This window comes from Ctenocephalides felis, unplaced genomic scaffold (assembly GCF_003426905.1).
Source record: "Ctenocephalides felis isolate EL2017-DRISC unplaced genomic scaffold, ASM342690v1 CF-g0.4_SCAFFOLD_01886, whole genome shotgun sequence".
Classification (NCBI taxonomy): Eukaryota; Metazoa; Arthropoda; class Insecta; order Siphonaptera; family Pulicidae; genus Ctenocephalides; species Ctenocephalides felis.
The window spans coordinates 186,258,908-186,279,851 of NW_020538040.1; the positions used below are offsets into that span (position 1 = coordinate 186,258,908).

At 30.7% G+C, this 20,944-nt stretch overlaps 2 pseudogenes; both read left to right on the forward strand.

Moving 5' to 3' along the window:
- Positions 1-18,885, forward strand: part of LOC113376410 — a 35,387-nt pseudogene extending 16,502 nt beyond the window's left edge.
- A 1,963-nt stretch (positions 18,886-20,848) lies between these two features.
- Positions 20,849-20,944, forward strand: part of LOC113376411 — a 5,917-nt pseudogene continuing 5,821 nt past the window's right edge.

A 20,944-nucleotide genomic window follows, 5' to 3' on the forward strand; every position in this document is an offset into this window, starting at 1 on the left:
ATAAGTTTTTATTGATGATACTATTCAACGTCGCTCTTTAAAAGACAACCCGAGTAATGATATCCATTTTACTTGAAAATATAGACCTAAAATATGTTTCCAAGTTAAAGTAGCATTTTTAGCATTAAATTTAAAATCAAATACAGACAACCCAATCGATTGTTCTCTCTCTATTTGATGAATTTATTACCGGTGCAACAATGTCGAGTAAGGGCTACTTTCACTTGGAAAAATATTGGTATCTATATTTCCAAGTGAAATCGATGTCATACTGCTCGACATCAAGCTGTCCAAGATGGGTATCGAACCTGAATTTTCTGATTTTATTCCCATAGCTCAGCGGTCGAGAAACTTTTTTAACCATTACCCTAAAATATTTTTGTCTAAGTTGACATTGCCCCTAAAAATGCAATTTTTAGCCCATTTTGGGTAATTTAGCCCGGTTCCACAACTACTGCCAAAGCTGATCCTTAGTAAAAACCAATATTATTTCCTATAATTTGTAACGTTCAGAATGTAAAATTGTTTTTTACTATAATTTTTATCGTTAACTGATTTTATTTAAATGTGTTCAATCAGAAATGAAAACAAATAGTCTGATGTGAACTTTTACAAACACTTCTCGTTTTCTTTCTTATCAGAATCATCACAAATGCTATCACGCACTGACACGAAAACAATGTGATCTCATTCGATGTTGAAAAATTTATGTTGACTAGCAAACATGTAAAATGCTTTTTGAATACTAAGTATAGAAAATAATTTAAGAATAGATAGTTTTTGCCAACTTAAATTCACCTATTTGTTTGAATGGTACATTTATTTACTATTATAGAATCATTTTGATCAATTATATTTTTGATGCACATGATAATTCATCTGGCGAAAGTTAAATCTTTCGAGCATATAAAAAAGTGATAAGATGTCTCTTCACAAATAGAGTACAAAATAGTTATATAAAAGTATATTAAAATTGATAGAATTCGGTTTTCTTTATACCTGGACATCCATCACTGGATTGGCATTCGATTTAGACCTTCCAAGTATGACCAAAAATTTGCTGATGTGCCATATGGAATAAGTAAAATTATAAAAAAAAACTTATTCTTACATATTCATGAAATAATATTTCTTTGGGTAGTATTTTGTTGTAAATTATGCATTATTCAATATATGTATTATTCAATGTATGTATTTTTTATTTCGTAAGTCGCTACAAAATACGTTACGGCACAAATCAAATTCTTCAGACTTTCAATAATGCGGTTAATATAAATTTTATTCAAAAAAAAGTAGATTAAATTTATGGCCAAAGATTTCCGGTTAATTTTACCGGAATAAATAATTTCCAGATTTCACCATGAACAAAATCCATCGCGCAGCACCTCAATACACTCAATATGGTGAAATGAAAGATTTTAAAGGTCCACGGGTAAAAAGGATCACAGATCTCGAAAACAAGCAATTTTACATGATATAAAATTATGTTAACACTTTCCACTCGCGAATTCCGAGATTTATATGAATTTTGCCGTCGGAGCGGTGGCATCCGAGTTGGAAGGGTTAATTTACTTATTCGGAATCTACTAACAAATATTTTTCCGAAATACTAGAGCAAAGTTATAAACAAAAAGGTCTTTATAAGAATGCTCCCATAAAATTTGTACTTTGTAAGATACTCTTAAAATTAAGAAAAAAACGACGTTAGATCTGTTTTCCACCTGACTGTTTTCTTACCTCGCCTATGAAGCAAAAACAGACTAATGAGGAATTTTTTTTTCTATAATTAGGAGTTAACAGGCAATTTTACCGAACATAGTTCGATGATTGTTATTTGATATATGTTATGTGTAGTCATGTAGTATAATTACTGAAAGTAAAATTGGACCTTTGTGCTCCGCCCATATAATAATAACGTAAAATTAATAACAGTTATGTATATTTATGTTATGAATTTACCTTGCCATGGATAATTATTTTTTATTTCGATTAATTTAAAAAATTTGATTATTCTAGCCGGAGAGAAGAGGAGAAATGTTTGCCAGTATTACCGGATCAACCCTGGATAAAATAGACCTGGATGTTTCTATAGGCGCCAGAAGTAATTCACAGGTAATGATTTTTTTATCCATAAAAAACGAATAAAATTTTGCAATCACTATCGGTAACACTTTCTCTTGGGTAACATTTTGTAAGACAAAAAACATTCACAGTACTCTGGTTATGTACATTGAATCATTGAATAGCACATTGTTCTATTATGAAATAGATTATTTTAATTTATTAATAAAAATGATTGAAACTGTAGAGTAAAGTAAAAGTATATTTAAACTGTAAAATGATAATTTCATTAGTTAATAAAAATAGTTTTTTGGTATGCCGTAAAATAAATTTTAATTTCTAACTATAGTTGAACTAATTATTGATTTTTATAATCATTCGACCTACTATATTTATCATATATCATACTTATATATTGAATATCAGCAAACACTAATTTACAAGAACCCAAGTTATGTAACGAAATCAATGCATTATTATATGCATTTAGGATTTATAAATATTAATTTACATAATTTGCTTGCTTATAAAAAGTCTATTAAAAATTTCCAAATCGTTCGATGACATATGAATAACATTCTGAAACATAACACATTTAAAAGACTTTGATTAATAATAAAATTATGCAAATGTGCGTTCCATATCACGCTTAATTAATTATAAAAAAAAATTGATAAATGAAGAATTCTGAGTTATTTTTTTAAACATAAGTTATTTTTTAATTTAAGATGTGTGACGAGAAAGTGGCAATGATTAATATGCGAATATTGAAGATAAACTTTTTTGCTGCGATTTACATATTTTCAAGTCATATGCAAATATTACTGCGACATAATTAAATTATGCTAATGTGAACTTGGAAGAAAAAATAACACTGTTTAGGAAATGGAACTCGATAGATCGTGTTTTTTCTGCATATATATATATATATATATATATATATATATATATATATTTCAATTAAAATTATGTCATCGCTTTTTTTCTTGAACGTATGATGTCAATCTAGATGCCCACGATGTTTCATTTTTATGGATCACATTTATTTTAATTTTAATGTTCTACTAACTATGTACTGGCTATATTTGGCGAAATATTTTTTTCACTTGTTAAATAATTTATTGACTTCAAAATATAGATTAAAAAATTCGTCATTTTTGCCTTTTAAGAAAACATGTTATACGCCAAGTCAGTCATATGTGACTGACGCTAAGATGTTTTACTTTAGCCATACCTAGACAATTTGGTAGAATGCCACATCAATCAAAAAAATTTCAATATGGTTGTCAGTCATATATGTGTGACATAAAAAATAGTGTTTTCCTGGAATTTAAGAAAAGAAACAATTTTTTGATACATACGTTTCCTTGATCATTTTTAACTAAATTATCTAAAATAGTTACCATGGCTCTTGTGAAAATTTTTCTGATATTCGTGGTCTCTTTTGATCACTCGTGGCCTTTGATGTGTTAACTTTTCAAAAATTCACAACATTTACGATATTTTTATATAATTTGCAACATTATTAAGTTTCTTGCGATATTTTCAGAGAATTTCATTTTTTCAAATATTACCAAAAATTTTGATGATCTATATCTTTTTTTAAGTAATTTACGAAACTTTCAAAAAAACTCCAACCTTTGTAGACAATTTATAACGCTTTTGGACAATATGCAAAAGATATTTACATCATTTGGGATAATTTACAAGATTTTTAGGGCAATCTCTCTACATTTTCAGACATTCAGAATATTCAAACAATTTACCACATTTATGGTCAATGTAGTTGATTTTTATACAATTTAGAATATTTTCATATAATTCACAACATTTTCTCAGACATCCAGAACATATGTAAATATTAATAAAAATCTAGTAACTAGCATTTCTCCTTATGGCAAGTTGCATGAACTCTTCCGACAAGAATTGATATTCTATTCATTCCACCTTTTCGGTTAAAACTTAAAACTTACATTACCAAATTATGTTTTTCCAACATGCTTATAATATCTGTAATTGTATAAATTTAATTTTTTTTGGCAAATTTCGATTCATTCGTTTTGGGTTTTAAAAAAGCCTTTTATATAAGTGTAGATATCAACTGTAATCAGTAGTACCTACGAAACACCATAGAACTCGTACAGATGTTTCGGCAAAATGCTAATCTTCGATTTTTCTAAATTTAACAGCTTATCGTTGGTCTATAATATTTTAGAATGTTATTTCGTTCTACAAAATCTATCGTTACACAAAGTTTCATCGAAATCGTAAAAAAAATTGTTCAACATTACGAAGAAATGGCCCGACCGATCTTGACCAAAAGCTAATCAACGCGATTCCCAACGAATACCTTTGGAACAGTTTTTGAATTATTAAAATCGATTCGAGTTCGGTTAAAATCGGTTTTACATTTTTCTGCTAATTACAATGAAACGGCCTGCCGATCATCGCACAAAACTTACAAACGCAGGTCCTTATCGATCAACAGTTGAATTTTTAAAATAGGTCCAGTTGAGAAAACGTCGATGAATGTCAAGAATCACATACATTCGATTCAGAATAACTTGAAACGTCGAGATAAAATTAGCAAACCGGATTTTTTACAAGAAGTTAAATAAAGAAGAAAACTGATGTTTTAAGATGCAGGCTATAATGAATAATCTTGCGATTAATCATAGTGTACTCATACCAATTTTTACTTTTATAAAAAAAAATTAAAAACTATTTTTTTATTGGCAAACATGTGTATATCTTATCACGAATCTTACGTTACTCGTCCAACATTCAATATTTAATTCATTATAATTCAATTATTATCGGCTTATGCAAATAAACGTGTGACACTTTCAGTGCGATGATCTTTCGGCATCGGTACGAGATAACATGTCCATCACCAAGTCGGAGCTTCTGTTCTCGCCCGTCAAAGAGACGCCGATACTGGACGTCAACTTCAGTGTCGATTCCCTGGACATGCTTTCCGAGCAGGATCTGATATTGACTTGTCAGGCCAATAAGAATAACTACACCATCGCATTTGAAGGCAGCATGACCATGTATTCGGAGGAGAGCGAATATTCCGAATTGGGTAAGTGGAAATATTGGAAAATCTTTATTTGTTATGCATAAAAAAGTCAGCCCTATTAGATTAATTCTAATAACAAAAATCATCAAATATGGATGGATTAACCATTGGGTTACCATCTAAAAAATACGAAGTAAGGAGAAGTTTCAGCCCAACAGCTCATAGGACGTAAGGTTTTGATTGCTGTTAAAAATATAATTAAAAAAAAATTGTTATGCAATTTTTTGGTTCGTCAAAAAGAACCTAAACGGTTTTTGCGTTTAGGTTTTGATTCAGTAACTCCATATAAACTTCAGTAAATACATAATGTATTGATGCTTGAATATTTTGTGCGACAATTATTATGGATGATAATAACTTCTTTCCTTACTAAAGCTTATTTATATTGCTTATTTGGCATGACATATTCAAATAGTATTTTTTTTAGGTTATGTCAGTAGTTTTAATTTGCAACTGCCAAGGCCTTGTTGCTTAAATGGTACCTGCACAATTTTTTTTTACTCGTACCAATTTAATAAGAAGAGAAATAATGGTTCAATACAATACAAATAATGCTTCAATATAATATTCAACAATTTTTGTTCAAAAGATAAATCACCAAATGGATGTAATCTATAATGGCTTCATCTTCATGAACAATTCCATTGCCAATTTTTTAAAACCCAAAATTAATAATTTTATAAGCATATTCGTAGCTTTTTGGGATTATTTAATTTTGAGTATTATTTTCATAATCATAATCTTCATATCATAATCATAATCATAAATTCATAATCATAAATTTCATAATCATAAATTTCATAATCATACTCTTCTTTTATCTATGTTCATAATTTTGTTCATCTTGGAGAAAACTGATCACAGACTTATGTAGTAGTTTAGTATGACTAAGAGTATAGGTGGTACGACTATACGCCTAATTGTACGCAAGAACATTTTTGAAAAAAAACTAATAAGTATTAATAACTAACTTAAAATCCAGTGAGAAATACATCTGCAAAATTAAATCAATCAAGTAGTACAAAAGATAAAACTCAACTCATGATTTTCATCTATTGATGCCAATAAATCATTATTTAGATTTCATTAAAATGTATTTCTCCATCTTTTTTAATCGTGCTAATGATTTCATGTCACTGTGTATAGATTATTATCTGCTTTCACAATATTGACTATCATTCAAATTATCATTCTTATTCAAATATTTACTCTTACTCTTCGAGCAAACGATAAATTGTCGGATGTAATGATAACTCGCCAAAAAATGTGTTTCAATAATTTTCTTATTATATTATATAATATAATATATAATACAATAATTTTCTTATTATATATCTTTCCTATTTCAGAAAAAGAAAATTCGGTGAAGAAACAGAACGTAAGCAAGACAACAAATTCTGTATGCTCCTCAATGGGTTCGGAATTGGGCTACACCACCTGGAGTCAACTGAAGAAGCGATCCAGTGAGATGCTGCTTTTGAGGTAATTTTCTTTATAAAAATATTATTTTTTATTAAAATGCTGTAATAAAATATTATATTTCTAGACATCACAATATGTCTTGTGACGATACGTCATTGGGAAATAATCATAGCATGATAAATGTACATAAAAGTCGGAGTATGCCAAATTTAACTGAGGGCGGTTGCAGTTCCATTGTGAGGAAGCGTTCCCGAAGAAATATAGCCAAGGCTAGGAACTTATTCGTAAGAATAATGGTTTTGAATAAAAATTATTATTTTCAAATGGTTTTGTTATAAATTTAAAATTTTTTCAGTTAAATTCGAAATTGCCACTACACACTCGCGATTCAAAATTATTCAACGCTTCTGGATCACTTTCTTCCGACATGGGCGGTTCGAATAACACAACGGGAGGTGGACAAAATGTCTTGAACAAACCGAATCATTATTTAACCTGGTTCAACTGTTTATGAAACAAAGGAGTATCAGCAACGAACGCATGAGCATCTGCATGGACCAATCTTCAGAATGTTGGGGAGCGAGCAATTCAGAAGGCGACAGCGGCGAATCCTATGCCAATGAGAATGCTTACAGGCAGAATTCACCAATGTTAAATTTTGAATACCAACAATAGATTGATCTCGATCCAAAACAATACCAACAATGTAGGAGATACAGAACTGAAAACTTTGAGCAAGAATACGGCGGTGAAATCAATTTTCAACGAGAATAATCTAACTCAAACCAATTGTAAAGAATCCAAACACTTGTTTAATGTGAATAATAACAATAGTTTCGAGCACATAGTTTGTAATAATCATAAAAACCGTTTTGGGAGATTGTACAATGCGAGTGGCAGTGTTTCCTCCAACGCAGTGTTAGTGTGTTGAGCTGCAGCTCATCAGAAGGTACGCAGAATACCAAAATTCCGCAATCAACTGTTTGTCGAAAATTACGAATAGGACCCATTGTCAAGCGGCGGCGGCCATAGATTGTAGTGTACAAACTTCTTTTCTAGCGAATTCGTTACGTAGACATTGTGATAAATCTAGTCAAATAAGTGATTTTATGAAAGTGATTGAGCCATCGTTCTTGTCTAAACTCAAAAACAACGACAAGCAGATACCGATATACGTAATTTATCCCAGCTACACGTTGCCCAACTTGAACTTCCTGCATACGAACAGTGATTGTAGCAAAATGCTGCTATACCCTTTGAAATACAAAAAGTTCAGTCAGGCTGACAAAAATGTAAGTTTGCACACCGTCGGCCTCTATCCTGCAATGATGTTGAGGCCTCTTCGTAAAACCAGCTTTGGACATATAAGGGACTGGGATTCCCGACCATGCTCTTGCCTTGTGAATACCGGAAAATTTTAGTTGACATCCCGGAATTATCAGAAACACATGAAGGACAAGAAAGAAGATTTCCTAAAGGCTGAAGAAAACCGTTGTTTTGTGTATCACCCCCTGCAAGGCACAAACAGAGGCCTTTGAGCTGTGATGGAAATGTTTTAACGGGAAATCACATTACAAATGTATCTTCTAGTTCTAGTACTGCTACTCAACCTTCATCTGGATACAGAGGATCATCCACTATCTTAACAGATTCATCCTCACAAAATAGTCCTTCCTGTAACACTAATGTCAACCCATCATTTGCTTATCACTATGATAATTCTAGCACCGAAGCAATGCACGAGCATCACAGACATATATCAGGGATACATGAAAACATGCCTGATATATCAGAAGCTTCTCCTCCCAGGCCACCTTTACCAAGGGGCCTAAACCGCACTTCTAGTAATACCAAATACCCATCAATAATTCAAAAAAGATTTAGTGCTTGTGACGTTATACCGGACAATATAGAATGCAGCAATATGGATAAGGCGTCCAAAAGAATTTCATTGGATGATCCATACCAGTTACTCAAACAGTATCAAGAAAATACCAAAGAATCCAAATGCAATAACTCAATAATCACCAATGCGAGGAGACAGAAAAAGTATGCTGAAAGTCTCAATTATCTTCAATACCTCGCAATGAACAATAAAAATGAGTGCTACAAAGATGATTCAGTGGAACTGAAAACTAATAATGCTGAAAACGATCTGAATAATTTAACCAAGAAAACGTTTGCTCATCTGAAATCAAATGATTTAACTGTGAATCAAATTAAAGGCAGTCATCTTGAAACGCCTCCCAATTCACCAAATGTTTCTGCAATTGTTAATCGCTTATCTTATGTAAGTATTAAAATTACATTATTTTAAATATAATTCAATCAATTTAATATTGATTTTAATATTCAGGCCAAGAATGGACGTGTAGTGAGTGGTAATAAGGACACAAATGCACCTGTTGATAATCAATCAGAGAACCATTATCAGGAATCAACAAAAAGCTTGGTAAGAAATGAACAAAAATAAACCTATACTTGCATTTGTGAATAAATATATCTGAATATATTTTATTATTATTTTCCAGTGCTAGTGTCGACTGTGACAAATGCAGTTGAAAAAATAATACAACACTTTTCAACTGCTACAAATGAAACCGAGTTGAAAGTTTTGGGTGATTCATCTCTTACACCAGCTTGCAGAAATTTAATTCTCCTAACATTTTGTCCAGCTTTGTTTGCATTGTTTTCTGATGGACTGAAACCTAATATTGAAACTTCTTTTGGGAATGTGAGCAACACCGTTTGGCATGTTGTAGAGGCATCAGCACAATTAGGTAATTAGAACTTAGAAATAAGAAATAGTTCTACTTAATTACAGAAAATATCAAAAAATATTATTAACTTCCCGTAGGGCAAGTTATAGTAATCGCAAAAAAAATCAAAAATTAAAATTTTTATATATCTTTACGTTTCAGAGGTTTCTGAACATTGGCATACCTTAGAAAAATGGATGTATGTGTGTGTGTGTGTGTATGTATGTATGTACGTGTGTGTATGTATGTGCGGATACAATTTTCGTCGACGATTTCGGAAACACGGATCACCGATTTGAATAATTCAAAAACATTCGATTCGTATTGATAAGGAGACGTGCTGATTAGTTTTTGGCGAAGGCAGGTCTAGCCGTTCCGAAGATACGGGGCAAAAAGTGCCGAAAACGGTAACTTATTTTTAAGAGAACGGAGCGTCCCGATTTCATAATTCAAAAACATTTCACTTGTATTGACAAGATGAAGAATCGATAAAATTTTCATGAAGGTAGGTCTAGCGGTTTCGGAGATATGGAGGAAAAGTAAAAAAATGAGCCATTTGGCGGTCAAAAATGATCATTAGACATATGCACATCAATTATAAGATATTTTATAGAGATTTTAACATAAGTTACATTTTGTTAACATTCCGATGGGTTCCGTACCAATGCTTATGCGTTAGACAGCGACGCGGCGCATACGCGCTCTATATTTTGTCCCTATGCAGTTAAAGCAGTACGATTGCTTTGAAAAAAAAGTTCAGATCTTTCACAATATGTCAAAATAAAGAAAAAAAAAATTTTTCAAAAAAAAATTAAAAAAATTTTTAAATTTTTTTTTTTCCAAAAAAAAAGTAATTTTTTGTCCAATTTATAGTCTTCTTATTCTTAATCTTATTTTTTCAAAGTAATTTTTTTTCAAAAATGTTAATCGATTTTAAAAAAATAATAATTTTTGGTACGGGAAGTTCCAAGCAATTTGCCTTAAGGCACGATGCCTTAATTGCCTTAAGACAGAATTCCACTTACAGCTAGTTTAATTCTAGGTCCAGTAACACAATCTTTGAGTGAGCTTGTTATGGCAATAAATGTTAGTGGCATCACAGACATTCTGGACAAATTTAATGCCTTTGTTTTTGGATTATTAAAGTGAGTTATTAAACTACAAATTTAGAAATATTGAAATTTAAAAGAAATATTGATTTATGATCAATTTATTATATTTTTAGTGTGCACTCACTGGATGGATGGGTAGCTTACATCAAGACTCGCGAATCTGTGTTAAAGAAGCATTATTCAGAGCATTCTTTCATGTTATTAGACTCTGCTGGTTGAAATTCTCATCGATCATTATTTGACACCTTATTAGCATCGTTAGAACCATTATCTATCCTACCATTCAACCTACAAGCTTTGGTCCATAATACAAATAGAATGAAAACAGCTGACAAAAAATTGTTAGAAGACTTAGAGAATGAAACAAGGCGCGTTCCAGAAAGACTATCCTTACAGAGGCCCATGAGTACAATCGATACAAGTTTTATAATGGATCATGAGGATAACTCAAGGAAACGTTGGTCTGATGTTCCACCAAGTTATTTTAAGCATAATGCATACGATCATCTCATAAGCGATGTTGAATATTGTGATAGCTTGGAGAATGATAACACAGTTAAAGAAAATGTGAGTATAAGTGGTCTGAGGTTCATCATATAAAAATATCTTTTATTATATCTTATTCCAAAGAATCAGTGTCATCTTGTTTAATTTTTATTACCAAAATTGGAAAAAACATTCAAAATTACATGTTCTTTGTCACACTTTCTAGACGTCGGAAGAAAATGATAATAAAGGTGTGAAATTCCGTACCTTACAGCAGAAATGGGAAGCAATGGCAGGGCACGAGCAAGCTAATACTCAACCTCCTGCAGTGCACACAAAATCTAAGATCCCCAGGCCAGTGACTTCACCGATCAAACCAGAATCCAATGCTATTTCACCTTCTACTCAAAAGCCCAAGAGGTAAATGACTCATAATAAATTATTTTGTAACAGAAGGAATTAGTAATTGAAGAACAAATATTTTTGTATTATATAAGTTAAATAAATCTGGCCAGTTTCAGGGCAATTGCTCATTATTTTGAGCAGCAATTAGAACTTAAGAGGCCTATGAGCTGTCGAGATAATACTTCTTGAATATGTAACTTCTTTAGCTGATCTCTATTTGATAAAAGTTTCTATTGAAATTTCTGTAATACTAATGATTTTGAATTCAATGCACCTAGAGCTATTTTTACTTGAAAGCATATTTCCATCTATACTTTCAAGAGAAGTAGGGCTGTTTTTGCTTGGAAGCATATTCTCATCTACATTTTTAATGGGAAAGGTCTATTTTCATTTGGAAACATATTTTTATCTATATTTTCAAAGGGAGAAGGGCTATTTTCACTTGGAAGCATATTTCCATCTATATTTTCAGAGGGAGAAAGGCTATTTTCACTTGGAAGCATATTTACATCTATATTTTCATGGGAAAAAGGGCTATTTTCACTTGAAAACATATCTACATCTACATTTTCATGTGAAGAATGGCTATTTTGACTTGGAAGCATACTTCCATCTATATTACCAAGGGTAGAAGTGCTATTTTCCCTTGGAAGCATATTTCCATTTATATTTTTAAGGAAATAAGGCTTATTTTCACTGGAAAGCATATTTCCATCTATATTTTCAATGGGAGAAGAATTATTTTCACTTGAAAGCATATTTACATCTATATTATCAAGGAGAGAAGGGCTATTTTCACTCAGAAGCATATTTACATCTTATTTTCAAAAGAAATCTAATAATGAGGAGAAGGACTATTATCATCTATATTTTCACTTAATATTTCACTCCAACTAAATGTTGATTTCCTAACCAGGTCGATACCAGTTCCCATCAGAAAGAGTCCAAGCGGAACAACTAATGGAATTGCTTCAAAGAAACCGGGAAGTGTGGTAGCCAAACCAGTTGTTACGACTAGACCAAATACAGCAAACAGCAGGTAAGATAAAATCAATATAAAGGAATTTTTGAGTAATGTTTTGTTTTTTTTTTTATGTAAATGGAATGTCATTGATTAAGAAATTACTGTTTAAAAATTATTTTTTTTTAATGGTGATAACAAACAGTGATTTAATACAAGAAATTTGATTTTGCACACATTTACTTTGCATTATCTAAATTATGAATTTTTATTGTGTAAAATGTAAAAATTTAATCTACTAAATAAAATATTGAGTCTTATATAGAAACGAAACTGAGTAAAACAATAATTTTGGGCTTTTTATAAAGATGGCAATTGTAATGACATTGTTTTAAGAAATGGCATCTGTATAGTTCAAAATATTATTGTTATGGTGATAAAAATGATTAAATAGAAGAAATTTGATAAAATAAGTAATCTGAACTCAAATTAAACAAAACTAGACAAAATAAAATAATATTTGAGTAGTGCAGAAACTCTTTTTGGTATGCCATAATTATTCCATTATTAATTGATTTCTTTTCATAAATAAATCGTTATAGCACAAATAAATAAAAAGATACAGAGCAAATAAACTATAAATTTATAAATATAATAAATTGTTAGGAAACACTACTTTCTCCATCTTGCAAGTTAAAATAGTTCTTACCAAATGAGACTAGAGATTGTCACGTAAAGGACAAATACTCATTCAAGTGGTTGAATTGCTTACTACATGGAAATTTCAATATTTCAATAAACTCAATAAATATACAGTAGAACTCCAATTATCCGAACTCCGACTATCCGAACTCCGACTATCCGAACTACAATTATCCGAACTACAATTATCCGAACTCCAATTATCCGAACTCCAATTATCCGAACTCCAATTATCCGAACTCCAATTATCCGAACTCCAATTATCCGAACTCCAATTATCCGAACTCCAATTATCCGAACTCCAATTATCCGAACTCCAATTATCCGAACTCCAATTATCCGAACTCCAATTATCCGAACTCCAATTATCCGAACTCCAATTATCCGACTCCAATTATCCGAACTCCAATTATCCGAACTCCAATTATCCGAACTCCAATTATCCGAACTCCAATTATCCGAACTCCAATTATCCGAACTCCAATTATCCGAACTCCAATTATCCGAACTCCAATTATCCGAACTCCAATTATCCGAACTCCAATTATCCGAACTCCAATTATCCGAACTCCAATTATCCGAACTCCAATTATCCGAACTCCAATTATCCGAACTCCAATTATCCGAACTCCAATTATCCGAACTCCAATTATCCGAACTCCAATTATCCGAACTCCATTATCCGAACTCCAATTATCCGAACTCCAATTATCCGAACTCCAATTATCCGAACTCCAATTATCCGAACTCCAATTATCCGAACTCCAATTATCCGAACTCCAATTATCCGAACTCCAATTATCCGAACTCCAATTATCCGAACTCCAATTATCCGAACTCCAATTATCCGAACTCCAATTATCCGAACTCCAATTATCCGAACTCCAATTATCCGAACTTCGACAATCCGAATCGCCCATTATCCGAATCACTTTCAGAAAAAAAATTGTCCAAAAAAAGTCTGAGTGCGCTATTATTCTTCCACCAGCAAAGCCAGTGTAGGCACATTGTTTGATTTGATTTGACGGAGATGTTTACAAAACAATGATTTTTATTTCTAAACTTGTACATTTTTTTTTTTTTTACTCGTTTAAGTACATTTTATTTATATTTAAAACATGTGAAAATGTCATGTTTCTTTCATTTAAATCATTAGTGCAATATCATTTCAAAAAAATAGTGTAATTTCAAAACGTAACTTTTCTTCTCTCCAGTGGCAATTTTTAAAAAAAACTCCGATTATCCGAATATTTGATTATCCGAATGGGTCCCGATCCCCATTAATTCGGATAATTGGAGTTCTACTGTATATGATACCCCATGACGATTCACCATATTATATTAAAGGACAATTACTTGTTTTGTGTTATATCATTACAGGATCCTATTTTTACTCAAAACTGTATTTCTAATTGAAGTGATACTACTAATTTCTACCTATTCTCATTTATTTAAATAGTGTGTTTATGAATTTATTTTTGTTTCAGGACAAGCAGAGTTGATATGAAAGTTGAACCAAAGCATTCAGTTCGCCCAACAAGTTTGCCATACAAATCTTCGAATAATGAATTGAAGGATATTTCAAAGCCATCAATATCAAGACGGACTGCTTCGAGTTCTCAGCTTAGGTCAAATAAAACCAAAACTAATAAGAAAAACAGGTAAGCAATCAATCATAACAGTAAATGATAGATGGAGGAAAATCTGTGTATATTGTTATTTATATTTGATCAGCTACAAGAACTATGTGTTCTATAAGATGTTACGATGTTCATTCCTTAACTTAGTGTTTCTAGAAGGCAACCCAGTGCTTAATGATTTTCTGATGAGATTATATGAAATATATTTATAATAGTAATGTGGATATATTCATATTACAGAAATGCCCCGAGAGGCTTTTCTAATTCGATATTGTATTTCAATATGCATAGTCAATCTAAATATATGCTTAATATAGAAATCCAGAATTAGTACAAATTACAAGATTTGTACCCCGTTATATAGAGACTAATAAATACAGAAGACAATAATTTAAAATTTATTTCAATTGAATTGAAGAGTTTATATAAGTACATTAGAATCTCACTACTATTAAAAACCAGAGGATGTCGGTTTACTGGAATGTTCAGATTACTGGATTATTGTGTAGAAGTTATAGTTTTTAATATATGATATTGGAAATATTGGAAAAGTTGCCAAAAAAAGTCTTGCACTTAGGGCTTGAGAGTGTTGGATTAGTAAAGGTGTTGGTCTATCGAAGTGAGATTCTTCTGTATATAATGAAAAAATAAATTATTTTTCATCGAATTGAAGAGTTTATTATGATTATAAATAGATAATAAAGATTTTATAAAAGAAATGAACCAAATCTGATCTAAAAAAAAATGTTATATGACAAAGCAATTCTCAAACAGAACTTCTTTTTTAGAAAATCCTGTGCTCTGACACTACTAAAACTAATATCTTACACGGCTATGATATAACCTGGCATATCGATATAAACATATTGTAAAAACAAATAATAGTCGATAATAAAATTTATATTAAAACCTTTTACAATACCTAGTTACTAAAGTCGTCCATAGTTCAAACGGAACTTATGGCCTGTTGAACAAAAACCGTGTTATAGGAGTACCGTGTTATAAGAGGGTTGACTATAGGTCAGTCTTTATTTAGTATGGTTCGAAAGGAACTTATGGCCTGTTGAACAAAAACCGTTTTATAGGAGTACCGTGTTATAAGAGGGTTGACTATAGGTCAGTCTTTATTTAGTATGGTTCGAAAGGAACTTATGGCCTGAACAAAACCCGTGTTATAGGAGTACCGTGTTACAAGAGGGCTGACTATAGGTCAGTTTTTATTTAGTCTATTCTTTCAAAAAGAATTTTAATATATCTCGTTTTTTTTGTTATACGAAGGTGATGCAAAAATTTTACCGAAAACAGTCGATCAGCTACGACGACGTCGAAAATGTTTTAACGAGCGTTAAGGATTAATTAATAAGTAATTTCCAGTACATAATACATTTGGTCAAATTAATTAATAGTATAATTAATAAGTCTTTATTAATATTAGCAAATTCCATGATAATAAATGTATGCGACCACGTGCAAATTTTGACACAACAAAAATGTCTAAAACCTACTACTTACCGATGGCGTCCATCGTGCTCAAGATGATGATGGATGGCTTCAGCAAAACACGTGAAAACACAAACCGGCACTAAAAGTTAGTAATACTATTAAATTAGTAGTTTCTAAACACGATTTAATAAATACTTGTATAAAAATTGAAATCACACTTAACTTAAATAAATACCGATATACGAAACACAGGCCTAAGTTGTACAATTCGATATTGCACAATTTTTCGGAAACACGAGGCCTCAAATTCTTGTACGTCCTACCGGCGGCGCGATCGGACATATACTGAAGACAAAATACGATTATCAAAACATTCGGGATGAGTCATCGGGTGTTAGCGTTTTTATTCGTAAAATAAGAATTTTTATAAGAATAAATAAAATATTTTAGTATAAATATTACAATTATAGACAAATTGGTTTGAATATATATTTTTTGGAACTTAAATTTTCATAAAGTCTTTTTCGATCTTTGGAACAACGAATAACAAGAACTTTTATAAGAATAAATATTGCAATTATAGACAAATTGGTTCAAATATACATTTTTTATTCCATTTATTTATAATATTTATGACCCATGGACCTTAAATTTTAATATAGTCTGCCAATCTTTGGACCAACTAATTTAGATTTTTGGAGTAATACTGTATCCTAAATAAATTATATCCCCAAACTTATAGAATATTTTGTATTCTGATAGTTATTGAGTACAGATAATGAAAAATAAAATTGTTATTCTATGAATTGCAGAAAGAACAAAACTTATTTATAATAAAAACTAGTGGTGTATGGCATCGTGCCTTAAGACAAATTGCTGAAACTTTCCGTACAGTAACGAAATATTCTAAGATTATTAAATGTTTTCAAATAGATTATTATAAATACTGCATCCTTTATTATTCTTATGAGAATTTTTATAAGAATTAAGAGCTTTTGAATTGAATGACGACGTTCATATATGATTACAGAAAAGTAAATAAACGACATTGTCTAATATTTATAGGAATTATATAAACTGAATTGCAATGTTAAAATTATTTATTTCGCGTATATGATAAGTGAGCTTTAGAACGTTAGATAGAATTAAAATTAAAATCCGAAATTAAATTTGATTGGGAATTAAAAAATAAATTTCTTTCCCCAAAAGCAATCGTTTCGTCAACACGAGCAGAAATTTTTTGAATGGGTTAAATCGGATGCTTAGTTCTCTCAAAAACTACCATTTTTGCATATTTATCACTATATTTTCGAAACGGCTGGACCTGCATTTGTTAAAAACTTCTCCCCATCATTACGAATAGAATGTTATTTGGATCATTCAAATCGGATGCTCCGTTCTCTCAAAAACTCGATTTCTATTTTCTGCACTCTTTACTCCATATCTCCGAAACGGCTGGACCTGTCTTTGCCAAAAACTAATCAGCACGTCTCCCAGCCAATAGAAATCTGATGTTTTTTACATCTTTCAAATTAATTGATCTGTGCTTTCAAAATCGTGGACGAAAAATTGTATCCGCACATACATACGAACACACACATACATCCATTTTTTCTGAGGTATGCCAAAATGTTCAGAAACTTTTGAAACGTGAAGATATGCAATTTTTTTTTTATTATTTTTTTGCGATTACAATAAGTTACCCTATGGGGAAGGAAAAAAATTACATATTTTTAATTTGATTAGTTTTGGCTATTAGGTGATCCATTTTAATTTTTTATCTAACAACAAGTGGATTTACGGATATTTAAGATTATTTATTGGCGAAATTTCTGGCCATTAAAATGTACAAATATATATTCAATAGAACAACGTTAAGACGATTTTTTAGGAACTGTACCAAAAAACGCGTCTAAAGCAACTAAGCGTATTATGCGGGATAGGGATAATATATTTAAAGGTGAAGCGACCGCAGCAAAATGGGGTATTATGATCGTCTTACCGAGTTTCCACAATATGAATTATCTAAATAAAACAATGAGTTGTTATTGTTTTATCATGTAAATAAATTTTGCAATTGCTAAATTTCTAAATCAACAACAACATACACAAACTTACGCAATTAACTTTGTCCAATAGTCGAGTAATCCAAAATAATTCTAAAAATTATTTATTTATTATTTATCTATAAACAATACTTAGTCCCGGGTTCAAATCAACCTTGGCCAGCCTGCTGTCAAGCAGTATGATATCAGGTTTTTACTTGAGATCATATATCTCAAACATGATCTCAAAAGAAAAAAGCCAACTTAGCTATTAGGACATGTGTATCTAAATAATCGCGCCACAAAGGAGATAGTTACCGCTGGGTTGCTACCCGTCTTGTGCAAATAGTAGTTTTAGCCTTTAAAAAAATTAGCCTAAAGAACAAGTATTTCTGATTGAATAAAAAAACATACACACATACTTTTTCCAATTTTGGTCTCAAACGATTCAGAATGACTTAATACAGAAATTATCCAATCGGATTTCTGACGAAATCATACATTTCTCCTTCGGGAAGTTAACAATTAGGATAGTTATTTGGCCACTAATGAAATATTTAGTGAATTTATCATTTACTTCCAGGACTTGCAAGACAACGTGCCACCGAATGACTTCTGATGCTGGTCATTCTGTCGTTCAACGAAGGCGAAACCCTACAACTGATCCTGGAAGTTGACGCTAAATGGTTGCTTTGCTGCGGGTAGAGCAGAAAGGTCTCGTACCCAGGGCATCTGTCATCATTTTATCAGATACTAGTCATAGATAGTGTGTAAATTAAATTAATATAATCTTCCCTCAAATATATATATTGTTTCATAATCACTATTGACATATTTATTGACTAAGTAAACGGTAATGTTCCTTTTCAAAAATTTTATCGTTTCTTTAATCGTCTTCATACGGAATTACTGATTATTAATTCCTCATGTATTGTAATGTTTTTATCATTAGCGTAAAACATATGTAATATAATATATATTTATAAATATCATCATATAGTTAAGTATCTAGACCATTTTATATGAATTATGTTATTTAATTAAATTTATTATATAGAGACTAGTGAATATCATTATTATAATAAAATGTGTTAATAAATTATCTGCTATATGAAATGTATGCCATAATAAAATAAAACTATAATCAAAATTTAATTGTGGATTTTTTAAATTAGTTTTACAAAAATAATTATATATAATAATTTATTTAAATCATTTTTGTTAACCACAGTTTTATTTAATAAGATGTATCTTATTTATTTTGAAAGCGAAATTATTTTTACTTGACTCTCCTAAATGATAATTTTTTTTATTTTTAATCATATTATTTTGGGCGCGAATTATTTTTACCTATAGGGTAGTTTTTTAAGCTCATCAGTTACTCAAAAAAATAAATTAAATAAAAAATATAACAATTCATATATATATAATATTATTTACGCTTATATCCTTAAATGTTAAACAATATTTTTAACCACATTTGAATTTCTTATTTTTTTAAACGATATTTTTATCAAATGAATTTTTTAACAATATTACATTAAGATCCCGTTAAGACGACTTTCCAGAAACCAGAAACCGGATCAAAAACGCGTCTTTGCGTCCAAAAAGCGTATTATGCGAGAGGGATATGGGATATTTGTGCAGAAACCGACGTATTATGCGTGAAAAATGTATTAAACATGTCGTCTAACGTGGTTCTACCGTGATTATATATTATTTTTACTGAAATCCTTTTGAATGAATGATATTTTTTTATCCACATTATTTTGAACCCAAAATTAGTTTTACTTAAATCTTTTTTTACTAAACCATATATTTTTTATTTTTTTACCACATTATATTGGACGCAGAATTATTTTTACTTAAGTCATGAAGTTATTTTTTTCTTTCCAATTATATTATTTGAATCAAAATTATTTATACTTAAATATTTTTTTTTACTAAATCATATATTTTTTTATTTTTTACCACATTGTATGGGACGCGAAAATATTTTTACTTATGAATTTTTTTCATATTATTTAGGACGCGGTTTGTTAGGTTTCCTTTATGCCCTTTGTACAAAGTTTTACATAATTTGTATTTACTTTTGCATTTTTTACTTGGACATTGCGAACAGGGTGTTCCTTCCTTATACATTTCTTCATATAACCAGTTTCCTACTGGCGCGTAGTTGCAAGCTAGTAGTCGTGTTCGTAATTCCATAGGACCTTGTGTAGTATCATAAGTTTTATTATATTCAGCCATTGCACATCCGACTCTGTTCGTAGGGCCCCAAGCTAAGGCTCCGAAATGGTTTATTTCTTTGTTACCTCTGTGAAAAATTGATAATGATAATGGAATTATATTGTAAACAGGGTATCTGAGAACTCAACGTTAAGGTGGAACGTGGTAAAAGGATAAATTGTAACCATCTGGAGCAAGGCTTCCTAAACTATGAGTTGCGACCCCAAATGGAGTAGCGTGAAAAATTCTGGGATTGCGAGAATTTTAATATCAACTATTTACATCATTTTATAACATCACGTCTTGATTTTTATACGTTTTTAATGAATTCTCAAACTATATATTTTCATATGTATATATACATATGAAAATATATAGTTTGAGATATAAATATACGAGATATATATGAGATATAAAATATTGAGATATAAATATGCATATGTATATTTCTATTGTTACCAAACAAATAAATCATTTAAAAAATATTATTTTTTTTTTTAAATGTGTGGGGTCGCCAAGAAACTCGCAATTGTAAATGGGGTCGCGAAGGACAAAAGTTTAGAAGAAGCCCAATCTAGAGCAAAATCAGAAAGAGTT